Raw genomic sequence first — 23,130 nt, 5'->3', positions numbered from 1 at the left:
ATAAATATGTTCTATGTTCATGATTTTAGAACTGCAGATTATATTCGGAGCTCGAAATAAAATGAGTAATGCTAGTCAGGGCCACCATATGTGATTATGCTGATTTGCACTACCTGGAGTTACCTAGGCCACAGATAGAAGTGGAGCCATGGCCATGGTCTGTGCACCAAGCCATGCGCTCAGTGTGGGGCCTGCCCAGTGGAGAGGGGACAGGGGGATATACTTCTACAAATTCATATACAGAAAAGGGATCCCTTCTTTTTTTTTTTTTTTTTTTTGAGACTGAGTCTCTCACTGTCGCCCAGGCTAGTGTGCAGTGGCGCAATCTCGGCTCACTGCAACCTGCACCTCCCAGGTTCAAGTGATTCTCCTGCCTCAGCCTCCCGAGTAGCTGGGACTACAGGTGCGTGCCACCACACCCGGCTAATTTTTGTATTTTTAGTAGAGATGGGGTTTCACTATGTTGGCCAGGCTGGTCTCAGACTCCTGACCTCATGATCTGCCGCCTCGGCCTCCCAAAGTGCTGGGATTACAGGCATGAGCCACCACACCCAGCCAAGAGACCCCTTCTTTAATTCACACACTACTGGACTGCAAGTTCTCTGGCCTCCAAGTAGCTCAAAGAATATTGGCATACAAACTATATGGAACCTTTACTTTTCCATGTAAGAGGCAAGCTATTTGCCAGACACTTTATATTTGTATCTTATCTAGTCCTCATTATATATCATTTGTATCTTATCTAGTCCTCATAAGAATCAAAGTTCTTTATTAGGACCAACATAGTGTGGACCCCAAGCTTGGTCTCCCACCTATTCTCTCCCACTCACCCTCACACCTTCACACCTCCATTGCTTGTCAGTCTCCCTAGAAGCCTTTACCCTTGATAACCTCTCCACATGAAACCCTTCACATGAGTGCTCTGCATTATTTCCTCACTTTATTCAGGGACTTGGGCATCCCCTTATTAGAAAAGCCTTACTGATAAGTCTATCTAAGAAGACGCTACCTCTCTGCCAACCCTCAGACACTTAGAACTGGCAGCCCCCTTATTTTGCCTATTTTTTCTTTATTTAACTTACCTTTCCCTATATTACCTATTTATTCAGCGGTGTATTTATAGTCTGTCTCCCCAAACTGGAACCTAAGCTTCACAGAAGCAAACATTTTTACCTGCTGTGTTTTCTGTGAAATCCCCATCTCTGATAACTCTGGGGTGTTACTTGTCACTGAATCTATCATCGGTTTACCTGAGTAAAGATTTTGAGGTTGACACCTCAGGACCAGTGCAGCCACTCCACAATGCCTTCAGTACTCCAGTCTCCTTGCATTTTCTTCACCTTCAGCCTCAGGGTGTGGCTTTCACTCTCATGGTCACCATACGTGATCATTGAGGCCATGTTCCAAGCAGGAAAGGTAAGAAGGAAGAGGGAGGGTCAAATACACATTCCAGTTAAGTCTGACCCTACTTAAGGAGTCTTTCTATAATTTCTAAACAGCAACTCATACTTGTATTCTATTGGGCAGCATTGTGTAACATGATCACCCATACAAAGACAGCCAAGAAGTATAGCCTCCATTTAAATCAGGTTCTGTTGGTAAGAAAGAGAGAATGAATAATGAGGAGACAACAGATAATCTATCACTGTCTCTACAGGCAGTGGATATGAGGTTTTCAACTAACAAAATCTGCTACTGTGAAAAAGAAGAATGATTTTCTCAAACATTTTCCCAATCTTCAATGGTCTCTTATCTCAGTTAATGTAATTTTTATAGAAGTTTAATTCATAGAGAATTATCCAAAATCAATAAGAAAAAGACAGATATCCTAATTAAAAATTAGCAAGGGATATGAGACATGTCCAAAAGATGTTCAGCCTGATTTGTAATCAGGAAATGCAAACACAACAGTTCAATAACATTTTACATTCATCAGATTGACAAGAGTTGAAAAGTCAGATATTGAACTTTTGCAAAGATATAGGAAAATGACAACTCCTATATTGCTGGTGAGAGTGTAAATTGGTAGAATTTTTGAAAGCAATTGGGTGATACCTGGCAGAACTGAACATGCTCATACCCTTCATACTAGCAATTCTGCTAGTGTCTATACATTCTGTAGAACTTGCACAGTGAGCCTAAGGAGATAGGTATACATATACAGACTTCATCATCGTTTGTAGTATCAATTGGCTGGCTTGGACAGGCATATTTTTACTATATTAATAATTAACTATTAAACTGTCTCTTGTTGATTTCCTGTATCACCCAGTTTATGGTTAGGGCTTGGTTGTAGTGAGCAGAGAGAGAAAGGGTGCTTACATACCACACCGTTTGATTTGGACTGGAACAAACATTTTAATACATTCAGAACTTTTCCACATATGAACCAATGACAGCATAGGGGACAATTATAGATATTCCTTTTGAAATCTGCATATTCATCTTACAATGGAGTTGAGAATAAATATCCTCTCATTTTTTTATGACTTGGGGAATTGCAGCCCCAATATGACTTAAGTCTACTTAATTCCTACCTTTCCACAGAATGTCAACCTTGTGGAGATAATGTAAACATTCAGAGTGATGTATATACAGCTAACTTAAAACTGGCTTCTAATAGGAAGGGAAACGTAGTCCTAAATATCCGGACTATTAAAAAATCATTATTAATTAGCAAATATGCAAGAATGTGTCATTATGCAATAAAAACCTTCTATACATATTCATGCTTTTGCCAGTAACAAGTCATATTTTGAAAACTATTTTAAAAGCATTTTATATGATTTCAAGCAATAATTGAATTGTTGAAGTCATTTTTAAGGAAACTGATTCTCTTATTTTAGAAAAATTAAAAATAAAACTAGGAGTACCCTGTGGTAACTCCTGACTGTGACCGGAGAGGGTTCATAGGAGTTTCTTACCCCCTTGTAAGAGCCTCACTTTCTGGCTTTATGATTCCCAAAAGTTGGGGTAAAAAACTTGATATTCCCAAATGAACCTGTCATCATGCAAATTGTTATGCATTCCTTAAATTTTGAGAGCTACTTTTCTTATATTTTTAATTTCTCTTGATTTCAGAAACTGAATATATGTCAACCATAACATGAGAAATCTAGTCATGTATCACTTAGTGATGGGAATTCATTCTGAGAAATGTGTCGTTAGGCAATTTTATCGTTGTGTGAACATCATAGAGTGTAATTGCACTCTATGTCCCTGCCCTATTACTGAATTTCAATCATTTCCCTTATTTAATCTGCAATGACAATATCATGTGTCATATATTAAGTTTCTATATATGCTTCATTATAATCTTATGGGACTATTGTCATATGCAATCTGTTTTTGGCTGAAATGTTATGCCATGCAAAACTATATATGTATATATATATATTTGTGTGTATATGTATGTGTGTGTATGTCTGTGTGTATATATGTGTGTACATAGTTTTATATATATATATGCATGCGCGTATATAATTAAGCAATAAAGATTTATTTTCTAAGAAACTGAAGTATTTACTATATAAAGTGTTCACATATCATTTCTTCTGGCATTTATATTTGATGCAGCAAGAAATATAAAATTATTGCTAGGAAACTAATGGAAAACAATTTTGTCATATTGTGGTCATATGAATAATTTATTCAATTTTAATGAGAGGTAATATTTCTAAAAATAAATCACTGTTTATGTTTTGAGTTCATTGCAATATTTAGTTCACTTACTTTCTAAGGGGATGTTTTATTTTCTCTTCCTTTCTCCACAAACCTCTATTAAAAAATTAAATTTTACCAGCATATCTTTCTATGGTAAGAGTGGTTTATCAAAGAATCACTTTGCTCTTAATATTTATGAATAAGGCTCTTCAATGTAAAGTGAACAGAATATACACTACCCAAGTTATAAATCTTCAATGTACCACATAATATGGGAATAAATTATTTTAAAGTTATATATATTTATTTGTATGTATATGTATATATCTACAAAAAATATATGAAAACTAAACTTGTGATATTTTTATGCCATATGGCTTTCATCCTAAAGTCAATTTAAAATCGTGTATTTCTAGATATTACATAAGGATTCAGAGGCTGGTTTAAAATTACTGCTTTCCCTATTCCACTCTTTCCTCTCAAAAAAGGCAATTGAAAAAAATGCTTAACACTCATCACTAGTGTCAAGTAGTCATAATAAGATAAATAACTAGAGTGAAGAAAATGGTTGAATTAAAATGTGACATATTGATTAGAATCTCTTGAGATTCAGTAGAGTACATATATGGCTACATTTTCATAATTGGGTAATAAAAATTTTGGTCCCCAAAGAACTTAATAGAAGATTTTCATCCAATAATTAAACATTAAGAACAACACATACTAAATCTTCTCAAAGAGGTAGAAGTGTTCTTGGGGCAACAATATAATTTTATAGTAATCTAATTGAGAGTTGTAGCATCACATGCGGGAGAACATGTCAAAGCCAGGTTGGTTAATCTAGAAGCAAAGAGAAAATAAAAAGATTAGGTTATGAAAGACTGTGGTTTCTGTCTTGGGTACTCCTTCTTACTTCGGCCCTTGGGTCTGGGGGAAGTCATACTTTAATGGACCCTATGAGGTGGAGGGTAGGTATTATCATGAGCACACAACTTTATGACTATTTTGCTTTACCTGCAAGGTCTATAGGACAACTTGGGAAAATTATTGAGTTTTCCAATTTATTAACAATATGCATATCCCTCTATTTAAAAAGAAAAGATGTCTTTAATTTCTCTGAAAAATCTTAAATTTATCCCCATGCTTATTTCTATTGTAAATGTATCAGTTTTTTACATTTTAATTTGGTTTAAACTATTTCATTTCCTTGCTAAACTTACTCATTCAATTTTATAGTTTATGTGTTTTAGGATCTTTGTATTGTGCACATTACATTTGTGTGAATAACAATTTTATTGCTTCTATTGTAAGCTTTGTACCTTTCTTCTTGTCTTATTGCATAGGCCGTGCTATCCAGGGCAATGACAAATAGACACAGAAGGAGTTAGTGCCTCTGCCCAATTCCCAGTCTCAGAGGGAAAACTTTCCATATTTATAACCAATTAGTATGCTATATACTATATTTGTGTAGAAGACTTTAATTTAGAGTAATTTAAAGCTTACTCAGAAATAGTTTTTTTGTATCATAAATAGGTGTTGAATTTTACCAAACACTATTTCTGGATCTACTTAAACTATTACATAAATTTGTACCTTATTTTGCTATTATAGGGAGGTATACTATAATTAGGTATACTATAATATAGGGAGGTTTTTAAATTTTAATCCAATCTTGCCTGGTGTGATGGTTCAAGTTATAATCCCAGTGACTCAGGAGGCTATGGCAGGCATATTGCTTGAGGCCAGGAGTTTAAGATTAGCCTGGATTAACATAGCAATGCTCTATTTCTAAAAAAAATTCCTAGAATAACTCAACTTATTTCTGTAGTCTTATCTTTTTATACATTGCTTCATAATTTTGATAATATTTTGCTTTGAATCATTACATTCCTTTTCAGGAAAGTCATTGGCTTATATTTTATCATTTTTGTTGTTGTTGTTTTTGTTGTTTGTTTTTAGACTGAATCTTGCTCTGTCACCCAGGCTGGAATGTAGTGACACCATTTCAGTTCACTGCAAATTTTGTCTCCTGGGTTCAAGTGACCCACCCACCTCAGCCTCCCAAGCAGCTGGGATTACACGTGGACACCACCACACCAGGCTATTTTGTAGAGATGGGGTTTTTACCATGTTGCCCAGACTGTTCTCAAACTCCTGACCCCAGTTGATGCACCCACCTCAGCCTCCCAAAGTGTTGGAATTACAGGCATGAACCACCAATGCCTGGCCATATTTTATTTATTTAAATTTATTTCCAGACTTTCTTATCAATATTATGTATAAACGAAGATAGGAAAGAGAATATTACTCCCATAAGAACAGAAAAATCCAGGTAATCTCCAAAATTATAACTGCTCCTTAGCCAGTAAGAGAGCCAAGGTCAAAAGGCATCCAGATAAACTGAATGCCAGAGGGTAATAAACTCCTCTGAGGAGATACAGGACACAATCTGTTTTCCCATATGTAGAGCATTGGAGAAAGGGATGGCCACCACATGCCAGTAAAAAGAAAGGGTAATGATATAACACATACGTATTGCTAAAGTTGGAATAGTATGACAAATCTGTGGGAGCCCCAGACCAAAGTGTAGTTTGCACTCATTGAAATCACTTTTCTGTGGCTCCCAACCATGTGTTCATGGGGTCAAGGCAGCAGACTTTAGAAAGTCCTCCTTTTTAGGCCAAAGGCGTGAAACACCATCTACTTCTTAGAACCCGCTCTCTTAGAAAGCCAAAGCCCTTAGCTGTGTAGAGAGGAAGGAAACACTCTTCCAACCAGGGTTCAATAAATGATCCACTACCTCTAAGGGAGGGGTAAAAACAAAAGCTGTCTGCCTCTTGGGGAAGTAAAGAAAACACTCTCACCCCCGTTTTAGGTAAGGGTAAACTGCTGCTGAGGGAGTCTTAAAAGCAAAAGCTAACCGCATTTATGTGAGAAACAGGAATACTCATCTGCCAAAAGCGTTGACCACAGTAAGAAAAAACAATCCCTCCTGCCACCAGGCCCAGACAAAGGCATACTGCCACTGAAAGAGCAGTAAAAGCAGAAGCCACCTGCCCCAGAGGTGGCACAGAATCCTGCACTGCACAGACATAAAGCAGATGTATAGTGCTATCTCACTGGGGAAGGGCAGGAAACTCTCATGAAGTAGGCTTAGAGGAAAATTCAGAGAAAGCATGTTAGAACATAAAAAAAGGTCTTAAATCAGTTAATCCAGCATCCTCCAAAAGCAGCTAAAGAAGGGCAAATTAAGCTCAAAGCAAGAGGAGGAGGGGAAATCATGAAGATACCAGCAAAAATCAGTGAAATAGAAAACAGGAGAAAAACAGAAAACTCAAAAAAATCTGAAGTTGGCTCTCTGAAGTGATCAATAAAGTTGATTAATATCTAGCCAGACAGACCACGGGAAAAGGAAGACAAAACTGTCATTGTCAGGGGTAAAAAAAGGGAAACACGTTAAATCATATAGATATTAGAGGATAATATGAGACTATTATTCATAGCTTTATACAAACAAATTAGTTAAAAGACACAAAGTAGCAAAGCTCAGACAAGAAGAAATAGATAAGCTGAATAACTCTGTATCAGTTAATGAAATTGAGAGCCTAGTTAAATAATTTTCCCACAATGACAATTTCATGCCCTGAAGGCTGCATTTTGAATTCTACCAAGCATTAATGAAATAAACACTATCAATTCTACACAAAAATTTTCAGAAAACAGAAGAGGAGGTAATATTTCCCAACTCATTTTAACAGGCTATCATTAACCTGTTAGTAAAATGGAAGACATTGCAAGGAAACAATAAACCAATATTCCTCATGAACACGGATTCAAAAATTCTTAACAAAACATTAGCAAAATAAGTTCAGCAATTATAAAAGGAATTATAAATATGATCAAAAATGGTTTATCCCAGTTTTACAACAATATTTAGATGAAAATTTATCACACTAAAAAATCTCAAATCAATGACCTCAGAATCTATCTTAATAAACTAAAAAAAGAAGAGGAAATAAAATGCAAAGTCAACAGAGGGAAATAATAATTATAAGATCATAAACAATTTAAAAGAAAATAAAAACTGATGGAGAAAATTTAGTAAAATTAAAATCTGGTTCTTTGAGAACACGAATGAAATTAGTTAGCCTCTAGCCAAATTTATTGGGAAAAGGAATGAAGACAAAATTTTCCAATATCAGGAATTCTACAGATATTTAAAAGATAATATGAAAATATTATGAAAAAATTATGTCAATAAATTTAACAGTAGAAATGAAATTTTTACATTCTCAGAAAGAGACAAAGCACCAATGTTTACTCAAAAAGAAATAGATAATGACAATTGTCCATATATATTAATTATGGGCTTGTTGTTAAAGAAAATTCTCATGAAAGAAACTCTATGCCTAGATGGCTTTACTGGTAAATTCTACCAAGCATTTAAGGAAAAATAATAACAATATTAGAGATAATCTTCCAGAAAATTGAATAAGATAGAATACTTTCCAAGTTATTATATGAAGTCAGTGAAACCGATACCATGGGCAAAAGACATGAATAGACACCTCACCAGAGACGATATGCTGAGTGAGAATAAGCATATGAAAAGGTACCCAACATCATTAATCCTTAGGGAAATGCAAATTTGAACTACAATCAGATACCTTTACATAGCCATTGGAATTAAAATATAGCATTTGTGCAAATATTTAACACCAAAACTTCCCATGCACTGCTGGTAGGAATGTAAAATGATACAATCACTTTAGAAATAAGTTTGGCAGTTTCTTAAAAAGTTAATTGTACACCAAGCATATGACCCAATCATTTCACTCCTAGATATTTCAAGATAAATGAAAGCTTGAGTGCACTCAAAGATTTGTACGTGTATGTTCACAGCAATCTTATTTATTAATGGCCATAAAGTAGAAACAATCCAAATGCCTATCAACAATAAATGGATACAAATAATATGAAATGCCAAATCAATAAACTTCTGCTTAACAATAAAAATAGATTACTGATAAATACAATACGAAAAACATTCAAAATAATTATGCTAAATGAAAGTCCAACAATGAATGAGTACAAACTATATAATTTCATTCATATAACATTCTTTTCTAGAGAATGCAAACTAATCTTTAATAACCAAAAGCAGATTAATTAGTGGTTGTCTGGAGATAAGGAAGGCAAGGAGAAGTGAGGAAGAGGGATTAAGTTGGGACATGACTAAACCTGGAGGAGTTAACTGCTGGATATATTTATTGTCTTCTTTGTGCTTATAGTTTAATGGCTGTATACGTGTTTTAAAATTTATCAGATTGTATAATTTAAATATAAGTTCTTTGCAACATCAATTGTATTTTGGTTACTCTATAAAACTTAAAAAAATCTTCAACTATGATTGTGACTTTCCCCATATCTTCATAGATTTTAGTCAACTTTTTCTATATATTTCAAAGGTATTTAGGTTGATTCAACTCTAGGATTGTTTATCTTCCAGTTGAAATCAACTCTCTTGTCATTATAAAATATCTCTGTCTCTCATGATGCTTCTTGCCTTAAAAATCTACTTTGTTCGATATTTATATAACCACACCAGTTATCTTTTGGGTAGTGTTTGAGTGGTATGTATATATATATATGTAGAAAGTATGGAAAATACACACACACTCAAACACACATACATACAAACACACACACACACACACGTATTTTCCATCTTTTCACTTAAACCAACGTAGCATCCTAAAATTGAAAATGCTCTGTATAATCAACATTTAGTTGTGCATTGGTAATTGTGCTAGCATCTTTGTTTTTAAATTGAAGTGTGGTATGGGTTGGATCTGTGTCCACATTCACATCTCATTTTCAATTGTAAACCTCAGTGTTGGAGGTTGGGCCTGGTGAGAGGTGATTCAATCATGTAAATGGTTTAGCACCATCCCCTTGATATTGTCCTGGGGATAGTGAGTAAGTTTTTGCAAGTTTTGGTTGTTTAAAAGTTTAGAGCAGCCTGCCTTCTTGCTCCTGCTGCCACCATGTAAGATGGCCTCCTCCCACTTTGCCGTCATGTGGTGTCCCCAGAAGCAGCTGCTGCCATCCTTCCGGTACAGCCTGCAGAACCTGGAGGCAATTAAACCTCTTTTTTTAAATAAGTTACCTAGACTCTGGTGTTCCTTTACAGCAATGCAAGAATGAACTAATATAAGTGGTTAGTCAATGTACATTTAATATAAATTCACATATGGTCTGATAATATCTATCATCTTATTTTTTTCTGATTCATATCTCAGCTATCCCTGCCCTTAATCGTTCCCCGATCAAGTGCACAGTGAAGCGATGATAAACTTACACAAGGTTTCTTTTCAAGATTATTCAATAAATCTCTAAAGAATAGAATGAATAGAAGTTGAAACCTTGAGTATTACATAAGAGAAAGAGAACTTGCTGATAAACATCAAAAAGATCTATGTGTCATGTGGAATGATTCCAACAGTGGTAACATTGGCTGCAATTTCTTTAGATCCTATTATACTCTAATGTAGATTTCAGGCATTCTAAATCTTAAAATAGCTAGCATTTGAAACTTCACAGCAACTGTATTAGGTAAATATTATTATTCTCTCTTTTTTACAGATAGAATAACAGAAACACAGAAGTGTTAACTTTCTAAGCGTCACACAGCTTATAAGTGATTGAACTAGGGATTGAATTCTGATTTATTTAACACTAGAACCCAACCACAGTCTTTACACTACTTTATTTTTGCTATAACACAGCATTTTGAAAAATTATTGAAGAAAGATTATTTTATCAGTTAGAAAATAAAATGACATTTAAAAATAAAATATGGAAAAGCAAAAGTTCTTACATATATTTTTATTAGAGTAAGTCATATTATAAAAGGCACAGGAAGACAGTGTTATCAATTATAATAAAATAGAATGGCATTTATGAAGAAAATATTTAAAAGTAAAGGTGCCTGTATTTAATTTCCACAGTTACTAACCATGTGCTCAATGAAATAAGTTTCCTGCAACTCATATTTTGTAACTATAAAAATAAAGTAGATAAAACTAATATATCAGGATCCTTGAACCCATATTCCTATTTCCACTTCTAAATTCTAAATTCTTTTTTAAATACATATTTTAAATAACAACTGACATAAGTAATGCTACATGTTTCTGTATAAACAATATAAAGCTCTAATCAAGAGGCAATTTGTTTTTATAAAATACATATATAATATCAAAGACAGACATAAAATTCAAGATACATGGGACTTCTAAATAGTAAAAGCCTTTGAATACCTGTAAAACAAGTAAATTCATATTCGAATAGACGAATAGATTTGTACTCTTGGGATAAACAGGAGTAAATTATATCAAAAATATAGGAATTTACTTAGAGAAGAATAAAATACATTAAATGTATAGCCCATGGGGTCCACTAAGGTGGCTACATTAATGTCCATGTATTCAACCAATTAAAATACATTTTCAGATTATAAACTATCAAGAAAATAATTTCACAAAATCCATTGATCATAGTAGTTTTTATTGCTACTGTAACAAATTTAGTGGCTCAAAACAACACAAACATTTTCTTTTACAGTTCTGGAGACCAGAAATCTGAAATTACTTTTACTTGGCAAAGGTCAAGGTGTTGACAAAGCTGCATTTCTTTCTGGAGGCTCTAGGAGATTATCATTTCCCTTGCCTTTTCTAGCTTCTGGAAATCTCCTAATTCCTTGGTGCCATAACTTCTTTATCACAGCACTCCAACTTCTTGCTTCCATCATCACATAACCCATTGTATCTGACCTTGTTGCTTTCCTCTCAAAAGAACCTTTATTATATTTATTGCTCACCAGGACTGTCCAGGAATGTTAGGCTTGAATTTTTATTTCCCCAAAATGCATATTTTGAAGTCCTATCTCCAAATAGCTCAGAATGTGACCTTATAAGGAAATTGAGTTGCTTGTTGCATGTGTAGTTCATTGAGATGAGATCGTTAGGTTGGGCCCTAATCCAATATGACTGATGTCCTTATAAAAAGGGGAAATTTGGACGCAGAGAACACATACACAGGAGGAACATCATTTGAAATGAAGGCAACGACTGGGTGATGCTTCTATACGTCAAGGAATGCCAAAGGTTGCCAGCAAAGCACCCGGAAGCTAAGGCAGAGGCATGGAACAGATTCTCCCTCACAGCGCTCAGAAGGGACCAACCCAGTTGACATCTTGATCTCACATCTCTAACCTCCAGAACAGTGAGACAATACATTTCTGTTATTTAAGCCACGCCATTTGTGGTACTTCATCACAGAAGCCTTAGCAAACTAATGCAAAGAACATTTCCCCATTTTAAGATCTTGACCTAAATGACATCTGCAAAGTTTCTTTTGGCACATGGGTAACATTAATAAATTCCAGAGATGGCCGGGCGCGGTGATTCACGCCTGTAATCCTGGCACTTTGGGAGGCCGAGGTGGGCAGATCACGAGGTCAGGAGTTCAAGACCAGCCTGGCCGGCATGGTGAAACTCCGTCTCTATTAAAAATACAAAAAATTAGCTGGGCGTGGTGGTGGGCGCCTGTAGTCCCAGCTACTCGGGAGGCTGAGGCAGGAGAATGGCGTGAACCCAGGAGGCAGAGCTTGCAGTGAGCCTAGATTGTGCCACTGCACTCCAGCCTGGGCAGCAGAGCAAGACTCCATCTAAATAAATAAATAAATAAATAAAATAAATTCCAGAGATTAGGAACTGGATGTCTTTTGAAGAGTCATCATTTGACCCACTATAGCATGCTTGTAGTCAAACAATTTTATGCATTGGAGGATATAAGGCAAATAAAACATATTCCCTCTCACTAGGATATAGTGTTATTCATAGACCAGAGGTCCAAGTGTTACAGGAATTATTTGTGGAAACCTCTATCTATCTCTAGCATTGTCCTCTGATATTTAATTGAAGAAATGTTTTTGTTTTTTTTAATGTAGCTTGGAGAAGACTAGTTTTCTGTATCACAAAAATATTGGTACTTTTGACTTCATCCATTTTTCAGAGGAAATACATTTCCCTTTATTTCTTTTTTCTTTTATCTTTTATTTCTTCCTTTTTTTTTTTTTTTTTTTTGGAAACAGGGTATTGCTCTGTCACCCAGGCTCGAGTGCAGTGGCCAGATCATCACAGCTCACTGCTTCAACCTCCCAGACTCAAGTGATCCTCCCACTTCAGCCTACCAAGTAACTGAGACTACAGGCATATGCCACCACAGTTGGGTAATTTTTAAAATTTTTTGTAGAGATAGGGTTTTGCCATGTTGCCCAAGTTGATCTCAAACTCCTGAGCTCAAGTAATCTGCCCATCTCAGCCTCCCAAGGGATTACAGGAATGAGCCACTGTGCCTGGCCCTGAATATATTTCAAAAACAAATGAAATTAAGAATAATATGTGGGATAACTGATCTGATTGAATTCCAGTAATAACATTGCTTACAATTGAGACTATATCACAATAAGTGATTCTGAATTTTGCATAGAAAATGAATCCATTTGTTTTATTATATTACTACACTATTATAATATTTGCAGATAGATATGGAAGCATACCTAATTTTACAGCACTTCACTTTACTGTGCTTCACAGATGTGTTTTTTACAAATTGAAGATTTATGGCAACGTTGTCTTAAGTAACTCTGTCAGCACCATTGTTCCAACAGCATGTGCTCATTTTACATCTCTATGTCACATTTTGGTAATCCTTGTGATATACCAAACTTTTTCATTATTATTACATCACATGTGTTCTGAGGATCTGTGATCACTGACCTTTGATGTTACTATTGTAATTGTGGGTGCCACGAATTGCACATATATAAGATGGAAAACTCAATAAATGTTGTGTGTGTTCTGACATCTCACCAAATAGCTACTTCCCTATTTCCTGAGACACACCTGAAACTTCTCTCCTTAGGCTTCCCTATTTCTTGAGACACAACAATACTAAAATATATATCAATTAATAACCCTACGATGGCCTCTAAGTGTTCAAGTGAAAGGAAGAGTCGTACAAATGATTAAGCTTAGTGAGGAAGGCATGTCCAAATTTGAGATACGCCAAAAGCTAGGGCTCTTGTGTCAAAGGGTTAGTCAAGTTGTGAATGCAAAGGAAAAGTTATTGAAGGAAATTAAAAGTGCTACTTCAATCAACACAAAATTGATAAGGAAGTGAAACAACCTTATTGCTGATACGGAGAAACTTTGAGTGGTCTAAAAATAGATAGTCAGACCAGCTGCAATATTCCTTTAAAACCAAACTTAATCCAGAGCAAAGTCCTAACTCTCTTCAATTTCATGAAGCGTAAGAGAGGTGAGGGAGCTATAGAAGAAATTTTGAAGGCAGCAGAGGTTGGTTCATGAGGTTTAAGGAAAGAAGCCATCTCCACGACATAAAAGTGCAAGGTGAAGCTGCAAGTGCTGATGTAGACAGTATGGTGAGACATCCAGAAGATCTAGCTAATTGATGAAGGTGGCTACACTAAATAATCGATTTTCAATGTAGCTGAAACAGCCTTACATTGGAAGAAGATGGCATCTAGGACTTTAATAGCTAGAGAGGAGAAATCAATGCCTGGCTTCAAAGCTCCAAAGGATAGGCAAATGCATTAAGGGCTAATGTGGCTGGTGACCTTAAATTAAAGCCAATGCCCATTTAAAAGTTTAAGAATCCTAGGATTCTGAAGAAGTATACTAAATCTACTCGGCCTGTGCTCTATAAATGGAAAAACAAAGCCTAAATGACAGCACATCTTTTTAGAGCATGGTTTACTAAATGTTTTAAATTCACTTCTGAGAACTGCAGCTCAGGATAAAAGATTACTGTCCACTGGCAATGCACCTAAAAACCCAAGAGCTCTGATGGAGATGTACCGGGAGATTAATATTGGTCCCATGCCTGTTAACATAACATACATTCTGCAGTCCATGGATCAAAGAGTAATTTCAACTTTCAAGTCTTATTATTTAAGAAATATATTTTGTAAGGCTATAGCTGCCACAGACAGTGATTCCTCTAATGGACCTAAGAGAAGTAAGTTAAAAACTACCTGGAAAAATGTACTATTCTAGATGCCATTAAGAAAACTCATGATTCATGGGAGGAGATGAAAATAACATTAATAGAAGTTTGGGAAAAGTTAATTCCAGTTTTCATGGGTGACTTTGAGAGGTTCAAGATTTCAGTGAAGAAAGTAATCGCAGATGTGGAATAGCAAGAGAACTAGAAGTGAAGCCTGAGGATATGACTGAATTGCTGCAATCTTATATTAAACTTTAATACCTGAGGAGCTGCTGCTTGTGGATGAGCAAAGAAAATGGTTTCTTGAGATGGAAACTACTACTAGTGAGTATGCTGTGAATATTGTTGAAATGACAACAAAGGATTTATGATAATACATAAATATAGTTGAGAAAGCAGCAACAGGGTTTGAGAGGATTAACTCCAATTTTAGAAGAAGTTTTGTGGGTAAAATACAATCAAACACCATCACATGACACAGAGAAATCATTGTTTTCTCGTTTCAAGAAATTGCCACAGCTACCTCAGCCTTTAGCAACCACAACCTTGATCAGTCAGCAGCCATCGACATTGAAACAAGACATTTTACCAGCAAAAAGATTATGACTCGCTGAAAGCTCAGGTGATTTTTATCATTATTAGCAATAAAGTACTTTTAAATTAAGGTATATACAATTTTTTAGACATTATGCTATTGCATACTTAATAGACCACAGTATAGTAGTGTAAACATAACCTTTCTATGCACTGGAGAAACAAAAAAAATGTGACTTGCTTTATTGTGATATTCACTTTGTTGTGATGATCTGAAACAAAGCCTGCAATATCTCTGAGGTATGCCTGTAATCTTCACATATTTTTAGATTATAAACAGAGAGAGTTTACATATATTTACAGAAAAAAGCAAGGAAGTTTAATTCAGAAAAAAATAAAACGTCAATAATTTCACAATATGGCAACTTATTTTTTCCAGATCACATTTAACAAAAACATATTTTCTCATCTTCCAACCTACCCTCCAAAAGACCAGAAACTGTGATTCCATACATCATTCACACAAGAAGGCGGAAAACAAAAACCACTGTAAGTATTTCAAGCAGAAAGATATTTAATACAGAGAAGCAAGAGCTTATAAATTTGTTGAAAGGACTAAGGGATCAAATATCAGATATCTCCACTGTATTTCAGTGGTTAGGAAGCTGCTGCTGTTTCTACTGACGACACTGCTAGAACTTTCTTTCATACACACAGAACTCACTATTAGATACTGAATGCAAAGTCAGGCCACTCACACTGTTTGTAAATATCTATTCATGTTTACACTACCCTGCTTGCCAACTGCGAGAACAGCAAAAGTATAACCTCCATTTTATTTCCATCTTCTGTCTCTCGTATAAAGTTAAGACCAAAATCTAATTTGCATCTAGACCTCTGACTCCAAGGGAGGGAGCTTTTCACAGTTTCTACCTGTAACAAAGTTGAGGTAGACAATCTATAGGAGTTAACATACTCCTCCTGCCATTGAGGCAGAGAGGCAGAAAATGTACATCACACTGAAAATAGAAAGAGCGGAGATCAAGAATATAATCAGAAGAAAACAGCCATTCTGAAAAAAACAGAAAAGAGACATTTTATAGAGCAAGGGTTGAAATTTACTACCTTTGTATGAAATAATAAATACTATGTTTATCAATCTAGAAATGCTTTAGAAGAGTCAGAATTTTAGTCTATTATAATCTAAAAATTCCAGAATATTTATGTAAATAAACTGATCCAAAGACACATTGGATTCATTATAAATTAGCACAGAGTGAGGAATAGCTTAAAATATCCCCCAATCTATGAAAATATTAGGTTAACTAAAAAAGATGCCCCTTTTAGTCATGTTGAACTGGGAATGTATTTGGGAATAATCTTTTACCTCCTATGCTCTTTAGTATCTTTTAAGTGTAAAAGCATATAAATTGCCATTCAAACTGATTTAATATTTTTAAAGAAGAAATGTTTATATTTTATTTTTTTTTTTATTTTTTTTTTTATTTTTTTTTTTTATTATACTTTAGGGTTTTAGGGTACATGTGCACAATGTGCAGGTTTGTTACATATGTATCCATGTGCCATGTTGATTTCCTGCACCCATTAACTCGTCTTTTAGCATTAGGTGTATCTCCTAATGCTGTCCCTCCCCCCTCCCCCCACCCCACAACAGTCCCCGGAGTGTGATGTTCCCCTTCCTGTGTCCATGAGTTCTCATTGTTCAATTCCCACCTATGAGAGAGAACATGCGGAGTTTGGTTTTTTGTCCTTGTGATAGTTTACTGAGAATAATGTTTTCCAGTTTCATCCATGTCCCTACAAAGGACACGAACTCATCATTTTTTATGGGTGCATAGTATTCCATGGTGTATATGTGCCACATTTTCTTAATCCAGTCTATCGTTGTTGGACATTTGGGTTGGTTCCAAGTCTTTGCTATTGTGAATAGTGCCGCAATAAACATACGTGTGCATGTGTCTTTATAGCAGCATGATTTATAGTCCTTTGGGTATATACCCAGTAATGGGATGGCTGGGTCAAATGGTATTTCTAGTTCGAGATCCCTGAGGAATAAGTTCCACTTTAGATGGCATTGTTCGGGATGACTCAGGGATTCAACTAAACCACTGCCACCCTTTTGTCTTAATTAATTGGTTCATTTCTCCTCTGAGTTGTCTTCACATCAAGTTCTACGAAATAGCTTTCGATAATTTCAAACTTATGCTCCATCCACTTCCAGTAAATTTGTGTCTATCAAAATAGTAGGCTGAAACTCTCTTCCAACATTTCATAACAACCTCAATTCTTTTGTAGGTGAAAGAGGATCACTTGCTTACCACCAGATCAGTTTTAAGGCAAGGGAAATTTGGTTTTCTGATTAGCCCAGCCTAAGTAGCATATATGTGCCTACAGTCAAAGACGAAATAAAGTTCATCCAAAACACAAAGGTTGATATGGGGAAGGGGCAGTGCCCCAGCGGTGGAGTGGATCGGGGTGGGGGGAGCAGAACTGGATACTATTAGCAAAAGAGGAGGAAATATATTAGAAAGAAGAAAAGTAATCAGGATTACTACAGCCCAGAACTCTCAATTGGCCCTTGCTGGTTTTGTTGTAGATCTTGGGCCTAATGCAGGCTGCTGCTACCCTTGGCTCTTTGCTCAGGCATTCACACACTAATATAATTACACTGTGGCTATAAAAGGCAAGTATAGGCAAACCCACAGAAGAGCGCATCACAGAAAAGGATAAGGGATATTTGCCCAAGGACAGATTTATTTCTATTGCTACACATTTAAAAACACAGATTCATTTGTTTTCCTGTCCTGTGTGAAAACTAAATGCTTCCGCGAAGGTAGAGCACAAGGTTGACTCAGAGAGAACCTGGAGATCCAATGAGACAGTGGACAGAATGGAATATAGAAATTGCCTTGTAAACTTTCAGTTTAGGCATTATTCCTCTCTTTAGTGAAGGAAGAATATTAGTTAGCATCAGAACTTACAGAAACTTTAAATTCAGGTTTCCCTTAGATAAAAATCAAAATCTCATTCCCTTAATCAATGTTATCTGGACTTTTCACAAATTAGTGCCAAAATCAATGGAAAGATAATTTTCAATAATAACAAGATACACATTTATCTTTAATTTTGATTGTGGAGAGTGAAACTGGCTGATTTGCTTGACAGAAGCGTATAAATTCTATAAACTCAAAAAAAAAAATAGAATGCAGCCTTAACTTAAGTGACTTTATAATCAAGCTTATTGTCCTGCCAATTAGTAAATGATCTCAATGTAAACTGCATGCTAGCAAACATAGCATGCAGTTTATGTTAATTTGATAATTTGAATATGCTTTTTAAAACTATGCAGTCAGTGTTGACTTAGAGCCCCTGGAGGGGAATGAGAGTGGGCAGGAGAAAGACATAGGCTTCTTCCTCATCTTCCTTGGGAACCACAGAACTATATTTGTTCATGCAATACACATATCATATTTAAATTATATTTTTAGCAAATGATATGTTTATTCTATATTGTGTTTGTAGTTATCCTAAAATATAATATTTAATAAGCAAGTGATTCAGATCAGATGTATCCATATATTTTTAGCAGTTACAGATGGCTGGCATCTTCTCTAATTGGTCAATGCAATCCAGAATAGATGGTACCTGTTTCAAATTATTAAATCTTTTTTTAATTATACTTTAAGTTCTGGGATACATGTGCAGAACATGCAGGTTTGTTTCATAGGTATGCATGTGTGACGGTGGTTTGCTTCATCCATCAACCTGTCATATACATTAGGTATTTCTCCTAATGCTATCCCTCCCTTAGCCCCCAACCCCCCGACAGGCCCCAGTGTGTGATGTTCCCCTCCATGTGTCCATGTGTTCTCATTGTTCAACTCCCACTTATGAGTGAGAACATATGGTGTTTGATTTTCTGTTCCTGTGTTAGTTTGCTGAGGATGATGGCTTCCAGCTTCATCTGTGTCCCTGCAAAGGACATGAACTCATCCTTTTCTATGGCTGCATAGTGTTCTATGGTGTATATATGCCACATTTTCTTTATCCAGTCTATCATTGATGGGCATTTGGGTTGGCTCCAAGTCTTTGCGATTGTGAAAAGTGCTACAATAAACATACGTGTGCATGTGTCTTTATAGTAGAATAATTTATAATCCTTTGGGTATATACCCAGTAATGGGATTGCTGGGTTAAATGGTATTTCTGGTTCTAGATCCTTGAGGAATTGCCTCACTGTCTTCCACAATCATTGAACTAATTTACACTCCCACCAAGTGTAAAAGCATTCCTATTTCTCCACATCCTCTCCAGCATCTGTTGTGTCCTGACTTTTTAATGATCACCATTCTAACTGGTGTGAGATAGTATCTCATTGTGGTTTCAATTTGCATTTATCTAATGACCAGTGATGATTAGCTTTTTTTCATATGTTTGTTGGCTGCATAAATGTATTCTTTTCAGAAGTGTCTGTTCAGATCCTTTGCCCATTTTGATGAGGTTTTTTTTTTTTCCTGTAAATTTGTTTGAGTTCTTTGTAGATTCTAGATATTAGCCTTGTCAGGTGGATAAATTACAAAAATTTTCTCTCATTCTGATGGTAGTTTCTTTTGCTGTGCAGAAGCTCTTTAGATTAATCAGATCCCATTTGTCAATTTTGGCTTTTGTTGCAATTGCTTTTGGTGTTTTAAGCATGAAGTCTTTGCCCATGCCTATGTCCTGAATGGTATTAGCTAGGATTTCTTCTAGAGTTTTTACAGTTTTAGGTCTTACGTTTAAGTCTTTAATCCATCTTAAGTTAATTTCTGTATAAGGTGTAAGGAAGGGGTCCAGTTTTAGTTTTCTGCATATGGAGATCAGTTTTCCCAACACCATATATTAAAAAGAGAATCCTTTCTCCATTGCTTGATTTTATCAGTTTTGTCAAAGATCAGAGGGTTGTAGATGTGTGGCAAAATTCTGAGGCCTCTTTTCTGTTCCATTGGTCTATACAATTGTTTTGGTACCAGTACCATGCTGTTTTTGTTACTGTAGCCTTGTAGTATAGTTTGAAGTCAGACAGCGTGATGCCTCCAGCTTTGTTCTTTTTTTTTCTTAGGATTGTGGTGGCTATACAAGCTTTTTTTTTTTTGGTTCCATATGAAATTTTAAGTAGTTTTTTTCTACTTCTGTGAAGAAAGTCAATGGTAGCTTGATGGAGATAGCATTGAATCTGTAAGTTACTTTGGTCACTATAGCCATTTTCACAATATTGATTCTTCCTATCCATGAGCATGGGAAGTTTTTCCATTTGTTTTTGTCCTCTCTTATTTCCTTGAACAGTGGTTTGTAGTTCTTCTTGAAGAAGTCCTTCACATCTCTTGTAAGTTATATTCCTAAGTATTTTATTCTCCTTGTAGCAATTGTGAATGGGATTTCACTCATGATCTGGCTCTCTGTCTATTATTGGTGTATAGGAATGCTTGAGGTTTTTGCACATTGATTTTTTATCCTGAGACTTTGCTGAAGTTGCTTATCAGCTTAAGGAGATTTTGGGTTGAGACAATGGGGTTTTCTAAATATACAATCATGTCATCTGCAAGCAGGGACAATTTGACTTCCTCTTTGGAGGGTATTCCTATTTGAATACCCTTTCTTTCTTTCCTTCTCTTGCCTGATTGCCCTGGCCAGAACTTCCAACACTATATTGAATGGAGTCGTGAGGGAGGGCATCTTTGTCTTGTGCCAGTTTTCAAAAGGAATGCTTCCAGCTTTTGCCGATTCAGTATGATATTGGCTGTGGGTTTGTCTTAAATAGCTCTTATTATTTTGAAATATGTTCCATCAATACCTAGTTTATTGAGAGGTTTTAGCATGAAGGAGTGTTGAATTTTATCGAAGGCCTTTTCTGCATCTATTGAGATAATCATGTGGTTTTTGTCATTGGTTCTGTTTATGTGATGGATTACATTTATTGATTTCTTTATGTTGAACCAGCCCTGCATCTCAGGGATGAAGCTGACTTGATCGTGGTGGATAAGCTTTTTGATGTGCTGCTGGATTTGGTTTGCCAGTATTTTATTGAGGATTGTCACATTGATGTTCATCAGGGATATTCGCCTGAAATTTTCTTTGATTGTTGTGTCTCTGCCAGGTTTTGGTATCAGGATGATGCTGGCCTCATAAAATGAGTTAGGGAGGAGTCCCTCTTTTTCTATTGTTTGGAGTATTTTCAGAAGGAATGATACCAGCTCCTCTTTGTACCTCTGATATAATTCAGCTGTGAATCCGTCTGGTCCTGGGCTTTCTTGGTTGATAGGCTATTAATTAATGCCTCAATTTCAGAACTCATTATTGGTCTATTCAGGGATTCAACTTCATCCTGGTTTCGTCTTGGAAGGGTGTATGTGTCCAGGAATTTATCCATTTCTTCTAGATTTTCTAGTTTATTTACATAGCCATGTTTATAGTATTCTCTGATGGGAGTTCATATTTCTGTAGGATCAGTGGTGATATCCCCTTTATCATTTTTTATTGTGTCTATTTGATTCTTCTCTATTTTTTCTTAATTAGTCTGGCAAGAGGTCTATCTATATTGTTAATCTTTAAAAAAAAACAGCTACTAGATTCATTAATTTTTGAAGGGTTTTCCATGTCTCCATCTCCTTCAGTTCTGCTCTGATCTTAATTATTTCTTGCCTTCTGCTAGCTTTTGAATGTGTTTGCTCTTGCTTCTCTAGTTCTTTTAATTGTAATGTGAGGGTGTTGATTTTATATCTTTCCTGCTTTCTCCGTTGGGCATTTAGTGCTACAGATTCTCCCTCTAAACACTGCTTTAGCTGTGTCCAAGAGATTCAGGTACATTGTATCTTTGTTCTCATTGGTTTGAAAGAACTTCATTATTTCTGCCTTAATTTCATTATTTACCCAGTAGTCATTCCGGAGGGGTTGTTTAGTTTCCATGTGGTTGTGTAGTTTTGAGTGAATTTCTTAATCCTGAGTTCTAATTTGATTGCACTGTGGTCTGAAAGACTGTTATGATTTCCATTCTTTTGCATTTGCTGAGGAGTGTTTTACTTCCAACTATGTGGTCAATTTTGAAATAGGTGTGATGTGGTGCTAAGAAGAATGTATATTCTGTTCATTTGGGGTGCAGAGTTCTGTAGATGTCTATTAGGTCTACTTGGTCCAGAACTGAGTTCAATTCCTGAATATCCTTGTTAATTTTCTATCTTGTTGATCTGTCTAATATTGACAGTAGGATGTTAAAGTCTCCCACTATTATTGTGTGGGAGTCGAAGTCTTTTTGTAGGTCTCTAAGAACTTGCTTTATGAATCTAGTGCTCCTGTATTGGGTGCATATATATTTAGGATAGTTAGCTCTTCTTGTTGCACTGATCCCTTTACCATTATGCAATGCCCTTCTGTGTCTTTTTTTGACCTTTGTTGGTTTAAACTATGTTTTATCAGACTAGGATTTCAACATCTGCTTTTTTTTTTTTTTTTTTTTTTTGCTTTCCATTTGCTTGATAAATCTTCCTCTATCCCATTATTTTGAGCCTATGTGTGTCTTTGCACATGAGATAGGTCTCCTGAATATAGCACACTGATGGGTCTTGATTCTTTATCCGATTTGCCAGTCTAGGTCTTTTAATTGGGGCATTTAGCCCGTTTACATTTAAGGTTAATATTGTTGTCTGTGAATTTGATCCTGTCATTATAATGCTAGCTGGTAATTTTGCCCATTAGTTCATGCAGTTTCTTCATTGTATCGATGGTCTTTACAATTTGGTGTGTTTTTGCAGTGGCAGGTACCATTTTTTCCTTTCCATATTTAGT

Source organism: Nomascus leucogenys, chromosome 11, assembly GCF_006542625.1.
Source record: "Nomascus leucogenys isolate Asia chromosome 11, Asia_NLE_v1, whole genome shotgun sequence".
NCBI lineage: Eukaryota > Metazoa > Chordata > Mammalia > Primates > Hylobatidae > Nomascus > Nomascus leucogenys.
This window is presented reverse-complemented; position numbering follows the sequence as displayed.